The 16,142-nt window shown below is 36.8% G+C and overlaps 1 long non-coding RNA gene across 3 annotated transcripts in view; it reads right to left on the reverse strand.

Moving 5' to 3' along the window:
- LOC105479371 (uncharacterized) overlaps nucleotides 1-16,142 on the reverse strand; it is a 44,854-nt gene that overhangs the window by 17,766 nt on the left and 10,946 nt on the right. For all 3 annotated transcript variants that reach the window (XR_011625400.1, XR_985850.2, XR_985851.2), the window contains exon 2: nucleotides 12,955-13,037. This is a non-coding gene — a long non-coding RNA (uncharacterized lncRNA). The remainder of the gene's footprint in view (nucleotides 1-12,954; nucleotides 13,038-16,142) is intronic.

The following is a 16,142-nucleotide window of genomic DNA, read 5'->3' on the forward strand; positions in this document are numbered from 1 at the left end:
ATGGAAAAAGCCTGGGTCCCTCGTTATTGCTCAGATGAGAGCCCCCAAAAGACCTGTGTGACCTGCATCAGAATATGACTTGAGGCTGAGCACCGTGGCTCAGGCCTGTAATCCCAGCACGTTGGGAGGCCGAGGCAGGCAGATCATTTGAGGTCAGGAGTTCAAGACCAGTCTGGCCCACATAGCAAAACCCCATCTCTACTAAAAAAATACAAAAATTACCTAGGTATGGTGGTGTGTGCCTGCAGTCCCAGCTACTTGAGAGGCTGAGGCAGGAGAATCAATCACTTGAACCCAGGAGGTGGAGGTTGCAGTGAGCCAAGATGGCACCAGTGCACTCCAGCCTGGGCAACAGAGTGAGACTCCATCTCCAGAAACCAAACAAAACAAAACAGAATACGACTTGATCTAGCAATTATCTGTATTTTGTCCCCTGATATTTATCCTGATCTATTTAGACCCCAGAAGTGCTAGTAGTGATTGTCATGTACAAATATCTCACCAAATAAGACACTCATATTTCTATAATAATAATGCTGATACCCAACCTTTATTGAATACTTGGATTTGATTGGTTCTTTCCCAAGCTTTTACATACATTAAACTATTGGATACTCACAAAACATATGGACAGTGATATCATCCCAGGTTAAAGATGGAGAGAACACCTTAAATGAAAATCACTATAGGGTAAACAATGCATATGTTTGGAACATACACTTCTAGAAGCTGTTTAAAAGTAAGGGTGAGACCACAAGAAAATTATGGTTGCTAATTTGCTCTGCATAAGGAAAATCACAAGAAATTTGAGATACCAGAAGGAAAAAGCCCAGAAGAGAATAAATAAGAGAACAAATAGAAGTGAGTAGACAGTGGTAGAGAAAAAAGGGTTCTGCTGGGAGCTATGCGTTGTAGGGCCTTTCCTTCACCTTCTCTAAGAAATCTTTCATAATTTTCACATTGCTTACCAATGTATGTGTGTGTGTGTGTGTGTGTGAGGGGGGTGTCTGTAATTGTATTTGTGTATAAGTAGGTTTTATTAGGAGATTTCGAAAATCATGAAAACGGTAAGTGCCAAGGTCAGGCCACAGTTGTCTACATGACTAAAGTGAAGTACAGAAATTCTAACTGAAGAGATCAAGGATATGCAGCCATTCAACTGAAAAGTCAGATTTCAAGATGTAAACCCAGATGAGTTGGGCTCTAAAACCTCTCTCCTTAACCTATACACTGCAAACTCTCTCTTCCTTTCTACAAAAATTGCTCTTTCTGACCAGAAGGAAAATTTTAAGAATGATACATAAATAAAATAAAAGGAAGAAAATATGATTTAGTTCCAGAACCAATACAAAAATTGGAATAATCAGAAATTAAAATGGAAAAGATATGTTGCATTTGAGAGATGAAGGCCTGAAATAATAGAAAAGAAGAACGTAGATTTTTGGAGATGTAGTAAAAATATCATGAAAGGTCTTGGCAGTCATTTGGCCTTTAGTGTTGAGGAAGAAGAAGAAATCAAAGATGACTTTGAGGTTCTTAAGTCCAGTGCAATGAAATCAGATGATTTCTGATCAGATAGAAAGATGCAGTGCAAATGAATCAAGGTGAAAAAAATAGAAATTAATTTTTCATTCAATTAAATTGAAACATTTATTGAGCCCTACTACAAAGAAATATATTTGACATTGTCCAGAGTCAAGTGATGCATAAATCATGGCACCTAGAAGGTGAGTGTGATGTTGTTTCGGTGGTTGAGTGTGAGATACCTTGAGGAATTTAAGGAGAAATTCTTAGAGGTGATAATTTTGTTGTCTTCTACATAGAAGAGCAGTTTAAAATAATGGAAAGGATAAGATTACCCAAGGATGGAAACAGCAACTGCTATAATTTCATCTTGAAATACAGACTAGATGCTATACAAAGGGTTTTGGATTAGGATTAGCTAAATTATTTTCTATTCTGTTTCCAGTAAATATATATGACCTTGGAAAGTTGGATTAACAGCCATCAAAGGGTGATGAACTAGGTAAATATAAGGGCCTTTTTTGCTAACTATGCTTAGCCATGAAAAGATGAGACTTGACTTTTTATATGTGTAAAAGATATGACTAGGTCCATATATTAGCCAGGAAAAGGCAATAATGTTCTATGTAAACAACCTCAGAATTTTAGTGACTCAACACAGTAAATGTTTATTTCCTTCCCATGCAGAATCATTCTGAGCAAATTTGCATTTGTGCAAATTACTGGGACAGTGGTCCTTTAAGCAGACCCCTGATACTAATCTCTTCATCTAGAACGTTGCCCTCCTCATGACCATGACAGAAGGAGGAGCTGCGGGTGGTTCAAATAATGTCAATAAAATGCTTCAGTTTCAGGTGACACAATCACGTCTACTCATATTTCACTGGACAGAACTGGTCACATGGCTACAGTTTTAACTTCAAGGGGGCTGGAAATATTTCCTTCCAGGTAGCTGGCCATAGGGGAAAGTCAAGTATTTGTGAGCGTAAGTAACAGAGGCTGTCATGCTTACTTGATGGTTAAAAGTAGAATAAATTCCCCCCACCCTGCCCCCATTTCAAAGTTTTCCTGTTCTAAATGCAGTTTTACTGAAGCTCTGAAACAAGCTATTTCCCTGTCCCCAAATCTCGCTCTTTCCCCATCCAATCCATTAGAACCTACCTTGGAAAGCAAAGCCTCCATCAGAATATGGTATTACATGACATTGTAACCTTTTTCCCCTCCAGAAAACCACCCTTTATGAATAAAACATGGGTGACCTTTCAAAACTTAGCAGTTGTACTAGGTGATTGCATATTAACAAGCTTTTTGAAGAAATAGGACAGGCACTGTATGTTTCAGTTAAGGATAGATAATGGAACTATTCAAATAATTTATTATTTTATTCAATATGAAGAAATGCAACAACTATTTTACAAAGTCTGCTTACACTTCTCTGAGTATAATTGTATGTGACTTCCCATTTATTTCAATTGTGTATGTACCATTACATTGAAGATTCCCATGGAAATGACAATTCTTATCTTCTTGATTTTTTTTTTTAATTTTTGGCTAAAAATCTCTGGGGAAAAAAAAATCTCCAAGGTTTCTTTAAGTAAGAAGCAAAGTAAGGCAGATTTATACAAAGTGGAATTGAATCTCCTGACTACAAACACAAATCTGCAGGTTTCTCAGTACCTGGCATAGAGAAAATACTCAATAAGTTATTATTGAACAGGAAGAGTATTCTTCAAGGCTGAACAACAGTGAAGGTAAGGGGAGTTTTTCTAGAGAATTCCGTCAGTGTCCTGAGGAAATATTTAATCAGATCACACAAAAAAGACAGTTTCAGTTTGGGCTCAAGGGGAGAAATGCCAAGAGGGGAACGAATGAGGTGAGGAAGATTGAATCAACCCCTCAATAACATATGGTTAAGAAAAGGCCTCTGCTCAAGGGAGGATGTTTCTAATTCAATTGTTTAGGAGAATTATTTTCAAATTAGACCCTCCTGAGTTGTAGGGTTCTAAGCGGGGATCTCAAGAAGCCTTAAAATAGAGCAAGGAGTTATCTACATCCAGGGAAGCTTGGTATTTGTCTCTTTATAAAAAAGGGGTTCAACATAAGATTTCATTTACAAAAAGGTCCTACTGGTAAAAAAAAAAAATACATGTTTTAAAACCATTTGTTCAGAATATTGTAGTTCTCTTGGGCAAAATCGAACACACTGGTAATGATCAACATAATGAGAGGCAAGGTGCAAAGATATGTGCTTTCTTTTTCCCTCAATCTTGTTTCCATCCTCCCTCAAAAATCTCCAAATGTGTGCTTTTTTAGCTGCAGTGACATACTAGGATACAAAGGCTTAGGCTTTATTCTGGTGCTAGGAGGTAAATCAAGGGGCTTGGAGGGGCCATGTGACTCCCATCACAAAGAAGAAAGGACAGAACTTCATAAATGCAGTAACACTGTTAGAATTACACGAAAACAGTTCTATGCAAGTTATGTTATGCAGGTCATAGTTTTATTTTTTCTGTCACAGTGCCAAATGTGTAGGGCTAAAAAACTGTCACAGACACACTGGTGACACCACCGCCAATTTCTCGCCATCTCTCCCCTGTATTATAGTCTAACTATACCTGGCCAAGCACAGTCACCAGCCAGTTTGGACAACTCATTTGAGCTCTTGACAGTTCAGTATCTTCATCTGTGAATACAGAATATACTAGCCACTAAGCTAATGTCTGAGGAACTATTTTGAGAAGCAAGATATACAGTTATTATTATATTTGCCACTGTTGCTTTTGGTAAACTAGTCTAATCTCTTTGGTACATAAACTCAGACAAAAATCCTTTAACATTTTGGGCGGTTTTTAAAAAAGTTACGTGGGTCTTTTAAACTTGAAGATCTGCTCAAGTAGAAGATATTAACAATGCAGTTTTTTAAACTTACAAAATTGAGGGATTATTTATTTAACTGATGAGGAATAAGGGTGGGAAAGTTTTGATGCTGCTTGATTTAATAAGAGACTACTACTTTGCAGGCAACAAATGTTTTTGTCAACAACATATGCTTTAAGATTTTCTTTAAAAAATACATACATTTCTGGTCGGGCGCGGTGGCTTACGCCTATAATCCCAGCACTTTGGGAGGCTGAGGTGAGTAGATCGCCTGAGGTCAGGAGTTTGAGACCAGTCTGGCCAACATGGTGAAACCGTGTGTCTACTAAAAACACAAAAAATAGCCAGGCACGGTGGCTCATGCCTATAATCCCAGGTACTCATGAGGCTCAGGCAGGAGAATCACTTGAACCCGGGAGGTAGAAGTTACAGTGAGCCGAGATCAAAGTCATTGCATTCCAGCCTGGGTGACAGAGTAAGACTTTTGTCTCAAAAAAAAAAAAAAAAAAAAGGAAAGAAAGAAAAGAAAAAGAAAAGAAATATATACATTTCTGGAACATTTGTTTATGTGGACCTCAATAAGGTAAATACTGCAGTATTTTTGCAGTAGCAGGACTAAAGGATGCCTGTCACCCAGCCTTGCTAGAAGATGGGGCCATAAGAACTCTGATCTTTGTATCACCTAGTCTCACATTCAGGAATGTAACAGGGGGAATGATTCTTGCAGCAGGCAAGCATGAAGGGATAGAGGTAGGGCTCAGAAAAGTTGGAGAAGGTGCCAAGACAGGAAAGGAACTTTCTGAGGGTGAGAAGATTGAATGTCTTCAGGAAATTGAAGGATCTCGTTTGAGGGAGGCACTTTCCTTGGAAGGGGCTTGAGGGCTTTTGTCTTCATTTGGGTAATAAGCTGTAGGCTTTACCTGTATTAAAGGAGCTTGTACCATTGCCTGTGCCTATTGACCACTAGAATGTCCTGCATTGACCACAGTCAATGAAATCACCATCACTCTTGTGACAACTTTTCAGTGTTTAAGGCCACCAAATGGAAATGATCAGTAAATGCGGTTTAAATCCTACAGAATATTTAAAAAGTAGTTAATACAGGTTCAAAATTATTAAGCACAAATAATAATTCAACACATAGATATAGATTGTTAATCATATAGAAAACAACATATAAATAACTCATAGAACTTTTGATTAATCTTTGCAGGGCTCAATAAAGCCATTTACAGACTTACATAGACATTGAAATCTGGGTCTCCTTTCAAAGCTGTAATACTCTTAAGTGGAAAAATACTATTTTTAAATTATTTTTGTACTGGTCAAAATTAACTGAGCATTTAATATTTATTAAAATTTCTGGAGTATTTATGTATTATAAATATACAAATATATAAAAATGTTCATATATATATACACACACAGATTTTTGAAATTTCTTAAATTATCAGTTATTCTCATAATTTCAATGGAAGGGAATTGATTACATTTCAGCAGTTATCAATATATCCCATTAGGGATTTTACCATAAGACTTCTTGAATTGTTTAAAACTGAGGGCTTCATTGTAATGGTCCATCTTCCCTAGTACTCCTTTAATTCAAGTATATTGGTAACTTCTTCCTTTCAATCCTTGAGCATAAAGTAGGCAATTCCATTTAATCTACAATTATGGCAATAAGCCTCATAACTTTGTTTTGCTGGGCAGGCTTGGATAAGATTGCCTCTAGGTGGCTCGATGCTGCTTCATCTTTTTGCTATATGTGCTGCCTCTCCAGAGAGCTGGGAATAGATAAATCTGAGCATTGAGAAGACAAAATCACTTACATTTGTCATTTTAGCATTTAGGCTCCTAGGATTGTCTAAAGGATTCCTGAGATATAAAATAAAGACATTTCTGTGCAAGTGGGAGTGGAGGAATGTTTGCATGCCCCTTTCCCTAATGTACGCAGCATCCACAATGTTCACTCTGGGAGTCAATGAGGGGAGGAAGGGAAAGAACACTACAAGGGGCCCGCTTGAGAAGTTTTCTCCAATGTGTCATTAAGGTGTTTCAGAGCATCTGTGTGGCTGCCACATGAACTGGATGGGAACACAGTGTAATCAATTTCAGTCGAGAGCACTAATTTATCACCTTGCCATCTTTTATTGCAAGGTAGAGAATCTCAATCTCTTGTTCACTTGCTCTCTCTCTCACACACACACACCTCTGCACGTATACACACTTACCTCCTATACACACTTACACACTCTTACACTTAATACATCTCATTTTTTAAAATATCAAACTGCCAAATAAGAAATTTATTTTCTTTTATGCTTTTAGATAGTTTGAATTTGGGGTTGTGAAGATAGTTGTTTAATCAGCATTTTCCTTTGATATATGGGAGGTTTTTTTTTTTTTTTTTAACATGGTTTCCCTTTGACTCCTAAAATAAGTTTGAGTACGATTACAATATTAATGTAAAGCTGGCTCCCAAATAAGCTCTCTGTCAGCAAGCAAAGTCTTTAGCTTCTTAGAGCTCAAAATCCCAATCTATGGGGACAATTTAATAATGCGGCTCAAATCTTAATTCCTAGGGTCAATAGGACTACTAAAGTCAAACTTTAAAAATGGAAACGTAAACCCTTCAAGCACTCAGAAGGAAGCACTCGTGACCACACACTCTCATTTCTCTCAGCATCAACAGCCAGAATATTGTCATCATAAGTTATACCTGGAAGTCCTGAGGGGTGTCCGGCATGACAAGTCCAAGGCAGAATCCCTTATCAGATAGCGAACAGGGGAAAGAAGAGAACAGCACAGGAAGGAGCATGAAGAGAGGGCTTTAACTCTCCACAAATAAATTTTGCAAATCTTAAAAGTTCCCAAGGCTCTAAGCAAATGTTGAGTTATTTTTCTCATCACTGCAGGTAGAATTTGAAGGAAACTAGAAAAGCAGCTGGGATATTTTATTGAGCTCCTATTTTTAGCTTTTTTTAAAACCAAATCTAGATTTCGTTTTGCCATCCTGGCTACCTACAATTTTTATTAAACCATGCAATGACTATCTTCAGAATGTGCCTTTCCTGGAACTCTGAAAATTGTGTGTGTTATTTATATTATGATATGCAGCACCTCTCCCAACAAAAAAATAAAAATAAATCTTTTTTTGGCCACTAGGGCCAAAGTTCATCTGTCCACCCTAGATGTGTTTTTCTTCAGAATCCTTACAAGATCTCAGTGTTTTTTTCATAAAATCTAAAATCCCACCACAAACATCTTTTTTCCCTTTTAACTCCTAATATATTTTTTCTGCAAGCCCTGATGTTCTCTCTCTAACTCCCAATATTTCTCCCTAGACCCCAATTTCCTAACCAAAGCACATTACTGATCTGATGCTTTCAACAGCCTGGTAGCACATCAATAAACTAAAGATTATTGTGCTTTGTCAGGTTTTATTTTGTAACATTATGGGAAATTCTCCGCTGTCTTGGATGAGTGCATAAACTCTGATTGCTTGACAATTAACAGAGCTAGTAATAGAAAAGGCAATGTAATTTACCTTCATACAAGGGATCTCAGTTAACAAAAATTAAACTATTGAACTCTCCTCTCCAAGGAAAGGGATGTCGCCTCATTATGGTAAAAAGAAAAACAGATTCTAGTGGCAAGTGGGCCCTCAGTCTGGCTGGGTGAATTTATTGTTCAGATTATGTGTTTTTCTGACATGCATACAAAATTATGGCTTTTAAACTGGACGAAACTCTCTCTTCATTAAATGAGTATTTCCCCCCTTTGGTACTATAACTCAAAGAGAACATTCTAGATAAATAATGTCAAGGGGGAGTATCTTCGTGTGCTTCATGGGTTGAATGTTGAGGACATTCCTAATCTGCAGGGCTGGAGTACAGCTCTCTCTCTCTCTCTCTCTCTCTCTCTCTCTCTCTCTCTCCCCCCTGCACTCTCTGTGTCTCTGTCTTTCTGTATCACAGCACTAAAGAAGAAAATATACAGTGTAATTAAATACAGAGCCATCACGCTAAAAGTGAAGAACTCCCACAGAGGAGAGCGCTGGGTTTTACAGACTCCCACGGAGACCATATGAAGCTTGTATTCAAAATGGCATCTGCGGCTTTGAGCCTGCCTTCTGCCCTTTCAAAGATTTCTGCTTAGTTCAAAGAAATACTGTGTTTGAACACAGACGTCCCGAGAACTTAGGAAGTGGAAAGAGAAGTGGAGCCTCTTCTTCCCTCTTCCTTGAGATTTCAACCTCTTTTATCTGTTTTCTAAAATGTTTTTCAGGCCCTCCAAACATTCCCAGATTGGATGGCTAGAATCATTGGTCCCTTGCCTTAGGCTAGGTAAATGATGAACAACTGTTGGACTTCAAACCCTGTAATATCTGTTTCTGCCTTCAAGAAGTTTATAATCCAGTGGTCAATAAACTATGGCTCAGAGACCAAACCCAGTCTGCCATCTCTTTTTGTGTGATCTGTGAATTAAGAAAGGTTCTCACATTTTTAAATAGTTGGGAAATTTTTCAAAAGAATATTATTTCATGTCACGTGAAAATTACATACAATTTAAATTTCAGAGTTCATACATGAAGTTGTGTTGGAACACAGTCATTCCATTCATGTACATATGGCGTACGGCTGCTGTCCACATATAAAATGGCAGAGTTCGGTAGTTGTGACAGATGTTGTAAGGCATGAAACACCTAAAATATTTACTGCCTGGCCCATTACAGAAAGAGTTTGCAACCCCTGTTATAATCTCATGGAAGAGCCACTACTAATAACCGTAAAACAATAAATGAGCAATGGAAGACAGTATGTTCCTAATTGTTAAATGGGAAGATGGTGGAAAATTGCCATTTTAACTGAGAAGCATATATGTCTCTGAGATTGCTTTTGTTTGGAAAAGCTGTCAAGAAGCAAAAGAAGACAGGAGCCAATTTTAAGAAATAGTAAGTTTTGAGTTGATAGAGAGTAGCAGGAAAGACGTTTCAGGGTGGCTAGACAGAGCAAAAATGAGATCTGGCATGGCAGGAGTGAGGCTCCAGGAAAAGATGTTTGTGATCTACAATGAGAGCGAGAAGTCTAGGTTATTTAAAATATCAAGGGTAAATGAGTTGTCTTCTGTTCTGATTGTGATATTTAGGAATAGAGGGTGAATCACTGAGAAAAGAAAATGTAAAATTTAAAAGTAAAATCAAGTTCAAGGGAAGTTAGGCTGGGGAATTAAAGACATATGCTCTATGTCATTGAAACAGTTAATCCTGTTTCAAAAAATGACAAATAACTGACAAGAAACAGAGAAGCATCATGAGCAAGGAGGATCTTATTTACATATAAAATAAGCTAAGAAGGTGGTAGGATCCTAAGGTAAAAAGCATAGGAGCATATCCACCATGTTTTATATTGCATTTGGGTCATTTTTCTGTAACCATTGTTTAATAGGATGAGGTAAAGGCTATAATTTTAATTATATGGTTAATTCCAAACGATCTAATAAAATCACACCGCATGAGAAAAATGCAATGCACAGTTTTACACCTGGCTATTTCCAGTTTAAAATAAAACAAAGGATACAGGAAGTAAAGAACATTATGAGTTGTTTACTAGCTCAGGCCTCTAAACCGCAGTATATTGGAGAAGTATTTTAAAATGCGATTAGCTTTGGTATTTAACTAGAAAGTAATGCAAAAGAAAATAATTATGAAATTATGATATCGTTGCATTCAATTTGATTTGTCATGTAATTCAAACATTTGTCTTATTTCCTTTCAGTATTGGAGTTTGGACAACTTCAATGGCTATCTTGACTTTTATTTACTATCTGTTTTTTTTTCCCCACAGAAGGCTATTTGACTTTATAATATTATTGCATTATTTTAAAATAGTTCCCTCTTTCACTTATGGTTATGGTGTGAAGAATGGAAAGAAGCACATAAATATTTTATTTCCAGGTGTTTAAGATGCCTTGCATAACTCAGGAACAGAGAAGTAACAGAAAAGTTTTGAAAGCAGAGCTGGGGTGCACTAACCCAGGACACAATGGAAAGACAGAATAGTTATGTGCAAAAGAAAATGCAGCTAATTAAGTATGTGGAATTCAGTTGAATGAACTCTAAATATTATGTGTATCTAAGTGTATGCAGAGGGTGAAGGGAAGTGGAGTAACTTCAGTGTTCATTGATTCTCTGGTTAAATATTGAGCATGTGCTCTGTTCTCAGAACTGTGTCAAGCACCAAAGATACAGAGGCAAATGAGACAGAGACTCTGTACTCAAGTTGTTCATAGTCTATCGAGAGAGATAGACAAGGAATCAGAAGATGAAATACAGAGTGATAAGTGTAATGTTAAAACTCGTCAGTCAGTAGACTTGCAGAAAATGTCTACTAACTAAGACCTGGAGGCAGGAGTGCAAATCATTGCAAAGACTTGGGAACACCAATATGAGAACATCTCCCTTCCCTATTCCCCATCTGTTAATCCCCTTGGGGCATAGCAAGTACAGTTGTGTGCCACGTATTTCCCCTAAGGTTATAAGGAAGCTGAAAAATTCCTATTGCCTGGTGGTGGTGTAGCTTTTGTAACATCTTAACAGTATAAACAGAGCACATTACATTTTCTATGTTCCGATATGGCTAGATACACAAATAGCATTGTGTTACAGCTGCCTACAGCATTCAGTACAGCAATATGCTGTACAGGTTTGTAGCCTATGCCATATAGCCTAAGTATATACTATGCTATAGCATCTAGGTTTGTGTAAGCACACTCTATGAAGTTACCATGGAGTGAAATTACTTGATGAGGTTGGGCGCGGTGGCTCATGCCTGTAATTCCAGCACTTTGGGAGGTTGAGGTGGGCGGATCACCTGAGGTCAGGAGTTCAAGACCAGCCTGGCCAACATGGTGAAACCCCGTCTTTACTAAAAATACAAAAATTAGCCGGGCATGGTGGCGCATATCTGTAATCCCAGCTACTTGGAAGGTTGAGGCAGGAGAATCCCTTGAACCCAGGGGGCGGAAATTGCAGTGAGCCAAAAAAAAAAAAAAAAAAAAAAAATTACCTAATGATGCATTTCTGAGACTGTATCCCTGTCGTAAGCTAGACATGACCATAGTTTTGTGTGGCAGCAGTTTACAAAGCAAACACTGAGAATGTGAGACACGAATTAGCTCTCCTGTCTCTCTACAACTTTTCTTCCTATTTATACTTTTTTCCTCTCTCTCCCAAAATATAACTGTGAAAACAATGTCATTGAGATGGGGGAACTTTTAGTACCAATCAGAGGGATTTATAAGTCTTTAAGACTAGAATCTACCCCCACAAACAGTAATATGTTTAAAGAATGAACAATCATCTTAGAAAAAAATTTAAGATCATTGTAGACTTGTTTTTGAAGAATAGGGAGTACATATTGCATTTAAATATCTAAGAATATTCCTTTGTTTGGCTTTCACAAATATTTAGTTGTGATAATTTCTGTTTGAAAGGGAAAAAAAATGTCTTCACTTTGTCCCTAATCCACAAACACAGTCCAGGATGAACTGGCCGGTGCTAATGCAAGGCCATATTTGAACAGTGAGCTTTCAAGCTAGAGAGTAGTTCCGAAGTTAGATAATAATGAATGTTATGGATTTGTGCATTGAGATTTAAAATGGCCCTATGCTGTCCTGAGCCTCCTTACACAGGCAAATAATAGGAAGAGGTTAAGATGAGGGCATTAGGCCTAACTGGTGAAAAGTTCTCCTCTTCTCATGAAGAACAAACCTTTATCAGATGTGTTGAAATCTCCTACTTGACCCTTGTCTAACCTTCAGCCCCAAATGCACAAAGTAAGATAGAGCTAATCCCAGAAAGCAGGTTTAAACAAACAGCTAACAGTCTACTACATCTTTGAGAAGTCTGATTTTCCTACTTTCCTTACACACATGCTGCTTGGGAAACAAGAAGCCTATGACTTGGAGGTGGGTCACAGAGTCCTTGTCTGGAGGTTGTAAGACTCAAGGCAGCTGTTTGTTCACTGCTGTCCAAAATATCTGATTGATTTTTACCTGACTTTTCTGGAGCAAAAATATATGTATGGTTCTGCAATCTTCACAGATTTTTATCATATGTAAGAACTTTTAAATTCCTGACAATAATATCTTACTTAACCCAAAGCATCCTCATTCATTTAGTTGGAAAATTGTAATAGTTGGATATTTTTTGAAATTGTAATGACTGTCATTGTATGATGCTAACTAACAGCTCCTTTTATTTAAAGCTTCTTTTCTAAGGGTTTAGATTTCTAGTGTAGGTAAAAAGGAAAAGTGTGAACCATTTCTTACTCAGGGTGACTTTTTCGATAATACTGAAATTGAGATAATATTCTTGCTGTAACAAAACATGTAGGAAACTGTACCTTCTGATTCCATTTAGAAGGTATTATATAATAATTATAAAAAGCAATTGCAAAATTATCCATTAGTTACACAAATATAGATACTTAGATATTGTATGTAGAGTTGCTACTTAAACAACACAGGTTGGACCTGTGAGGGTTCACTTACATGCAAATTTTTGTTCAACTCTGCCATGCCTGAGACAGGAAAACCAACTTTTCCTCTTCCTCCTTTTACTCAGCTTACTTGACCTGAAGACAAAAATTATGAAGACCTTTGTGATGACCCACTTCCACTTACTAAATAGTAAATATATATTCTCTTCCATATGATTTTCTTAATAACATTTTTCTCTAGCTTACTTTATTGTAAGAGTACAGTACATAATACATATAACCTACAAAATATGTGTTAATTGACCATTTATATTATTAGTAGTTAAGTCTTCGGGGAGTCAAAAGTTATATGAGGATTTTCAACTCCACAGGATATTGGCAACACTAACCTTATGTTGTTCAAGGGTCAACTATGTTTAGATATAACCTACAGATTGCCTTGACTGACTGATGAAATCTATTGCTACATTAAAAGGAAAAAATCCATAATTAACATTCATTCTTACATTCTTACACCAAGGTTCTTTAGAATGAGCTTTTTTTTACTTTAGAACGAATTTTAACGACATGCATTTTTTTTCTCTCTGTGTATGTGTGTGTTTAGTCCTTTCTATAATGAGTATCTGAGACACCAAACTCTGAACTCTGCATGCCCTATGAAGCCCAGTCTGTGAATAAAAAACGGTCTTGTTCATGTAGTGTTAAATGCCATTTTTTTTTTTTTTTTTTTGGCAGTGATGATGGGAAGGGATGCACAATCTTTGGAATTGATTTTAAAACCAGTAGTTGCCCTGAAATACCAAAGGTTCACTTCATTCATCTGTGGCCCAGGCCCGGGAAAAAGCACAGTGAAGAACCTAGAGCCCTTTGAGGATGTAGATGGAAGAAGACACTAGACCAGCAAGATGCAGTCGAAGAGGATCGGGGGATGTGAGGGTGTGACCTAAGCAGGAGGCTCATCAAGAGAATAGTCTAGGAAACTACCAAGCTACAGGATTCATGACCCTCAACCTCTCACTGGGAATTTCTGATCCCAATTAAGGAGTGAATGGTAACTAGGCCACAGGGTTTCTAATCCTAATGTAGGAATTTGTATAAAGCTGTATTCCTACGTTTTTCAATCTGATGCTTAATAATTTGAACCCACAGTAACACCCAAGGATGTGTCTAAAGTCTGTGATTGATCTAATTGTCATGTTTTTATAGGCAATCTTTCTTTTTCTTTATCCTTGAGGTGTTGTGATAGCAATACCTAGGTGCTGACTTAATTACATGTATCCTAATTAGTACTTGACATAACTTTTGACTACTTGACTTATTTCTTTTTTCTGAAAATTTTTCACTCTTTGTCTCTTAGAATATTGACTTTCCACAAGTCTCTTTAGTTTCTACTTGTGGGACTTCCCTCACATATATATTAGAGCTGCTGTTTCTATCCTCCAAAGCTCTTAGTCCTTTATCCATAATTTCTATCACTTTATGTCTCTGTAATTTTTTCTGTCTTCCAGTTCTCTAATTTTATTTTCTATGGTGTCTAATCTGTTCCAACCATTTTTTCAGTATTTTTTATTTTAATGAGTAGACTTTTTTCAGAATTGTACTTAATTTTTAAATATATCAGATTTTGTTTTATAATACCTTATTCTTGTTTTGTGAGTGTTAGCCCTTCTATTGCATCTTTGACACAAGTAAAAAAAAGATGTGTTTCATCTTTAATTTTGTAACTTAAGTAAAACCTTTATGGTTGCTGTTTTCCTTTCTTTAGTTTCTCTGAGTGAATTCACCCATTTGGGATGTATGCATATTATTTTAAAAGGCATTGCATCTCCTCAAATTTTGTAATTCTTGATAGGTGAGGTTATCTTCCACTAGTTATCTCAGGTAGAATTGCAGGTGCTCTCTATAATGCAGTTTTGAGAATGCTTCTGCCCTATCCCAAAACATATCATCTCTAATCTAGTTTTAAATTACAGTCTTGAAATTCAAAATATCAATCCTCCTGCAATGCAGGCTAAATGTCCCAATCTCATTTTAGTGAATCTTTTTCTACCATAGTCATATATGTGTTGCATATATCTGGGCTAACCCTCTAACTGGAAGGTAGGAATATTGAAGTTCCTCATCACAGATTGTGAACCTGTGTTGTAGGACCAGCACTAACTGTCCGTAGAAAACTCAATTTTAGATTCCTTATATGCGTGAAGCCCAAAACCTCAAATCTAGTTTTTCCTGCCTCGATATTAGAACTCTAGCCTCATGTCCTATAGCCAGACTAAAAATACCCTATTTCTGCACTGTAGACTTTGCTGGTTTATATACTCCCCACCAATAGGTTTTCTTTCTGTTTCTAGCCTGTGAAGATTTCCCATCTTTATGGTTCAGCTCTGTCATGGATTTCAATGTTATATGTTAAAATATTTTATTTAGCCTCTCTATTGTTTGAAGTAGGAGTGGGGAAGCTTTAGCCTGTGCTCAGCTGCCATCTTGACATGAATTCTTTTCAACTAATACTTATATATGAGTCTTCCTCTTGCCTTCAAATAACTTGACTCTAATTTTTGTCTAGGGTATTTAATCAATCTATGATCGCTTAAAGTGGGTGTAAAAGAGAATAAGTTACAATGATCTAAAATGTAGATTTAGTAAAACAGCCTAAACACATCCTTCATCCTTTATTGAGGTATTGGCCCAATATTGATTTGAACTGTAAACAACAGCTGCTTTATCTCTTACAAAGACTTAGTAAGAATGCCAACTCTTATTAGAATGCCTGTGTGTGTGTGTGTGTGTGTGTGTGTGTGTGTGTGTTTGATAATATGCTAAACATTTGAAAAAGGCTTTGTGACTTATTAGTCTTCTTTGGCTTGCATTCTCTTCATTTTGAATATTTTCTTTCAGCATTTATTAGTACAAAAATTTAAAATTATTCTTACTTATGTAAATTCACTCTTTCCAATTAGATAGGACATTTTTTGAAGTACAGGCAAGCCTCACTTAACTTTGCTTTGCTTTATTGTGCTTCACAGGTAGTGCAGTTTTTACAAATTGAAAGTTTGGGGCAACTCTGTATTGATCACGTCTGCTGGTGCCATCTCTCCAAAAGCATACGCTTTTTTGTGGCTTTATGTCACATTTTGTTAATTCTCACAGTATTTCAAACCATTTTTATTATTATATCTAGTGTGGTGATCTGTGATCAGTGACATTTAATGACACTATTTTAATTATTTGCGGCACCAA

Source organism: Macaca nemestrina, chromosome 7, assembly GCF_043159975.1.
Source record: "Macaca nemestrina isolate mMacNem1 chromosome 7, mMacNem.hap1, whole genome shotgun sequence".
Classification (NCBI taxonomy): domain Eukaryota; kingdom Metazoa; phylum Chordata; class Mammalia; order Primates; family Cercopithecidae; genus Macaca; species Macaca nemestrina.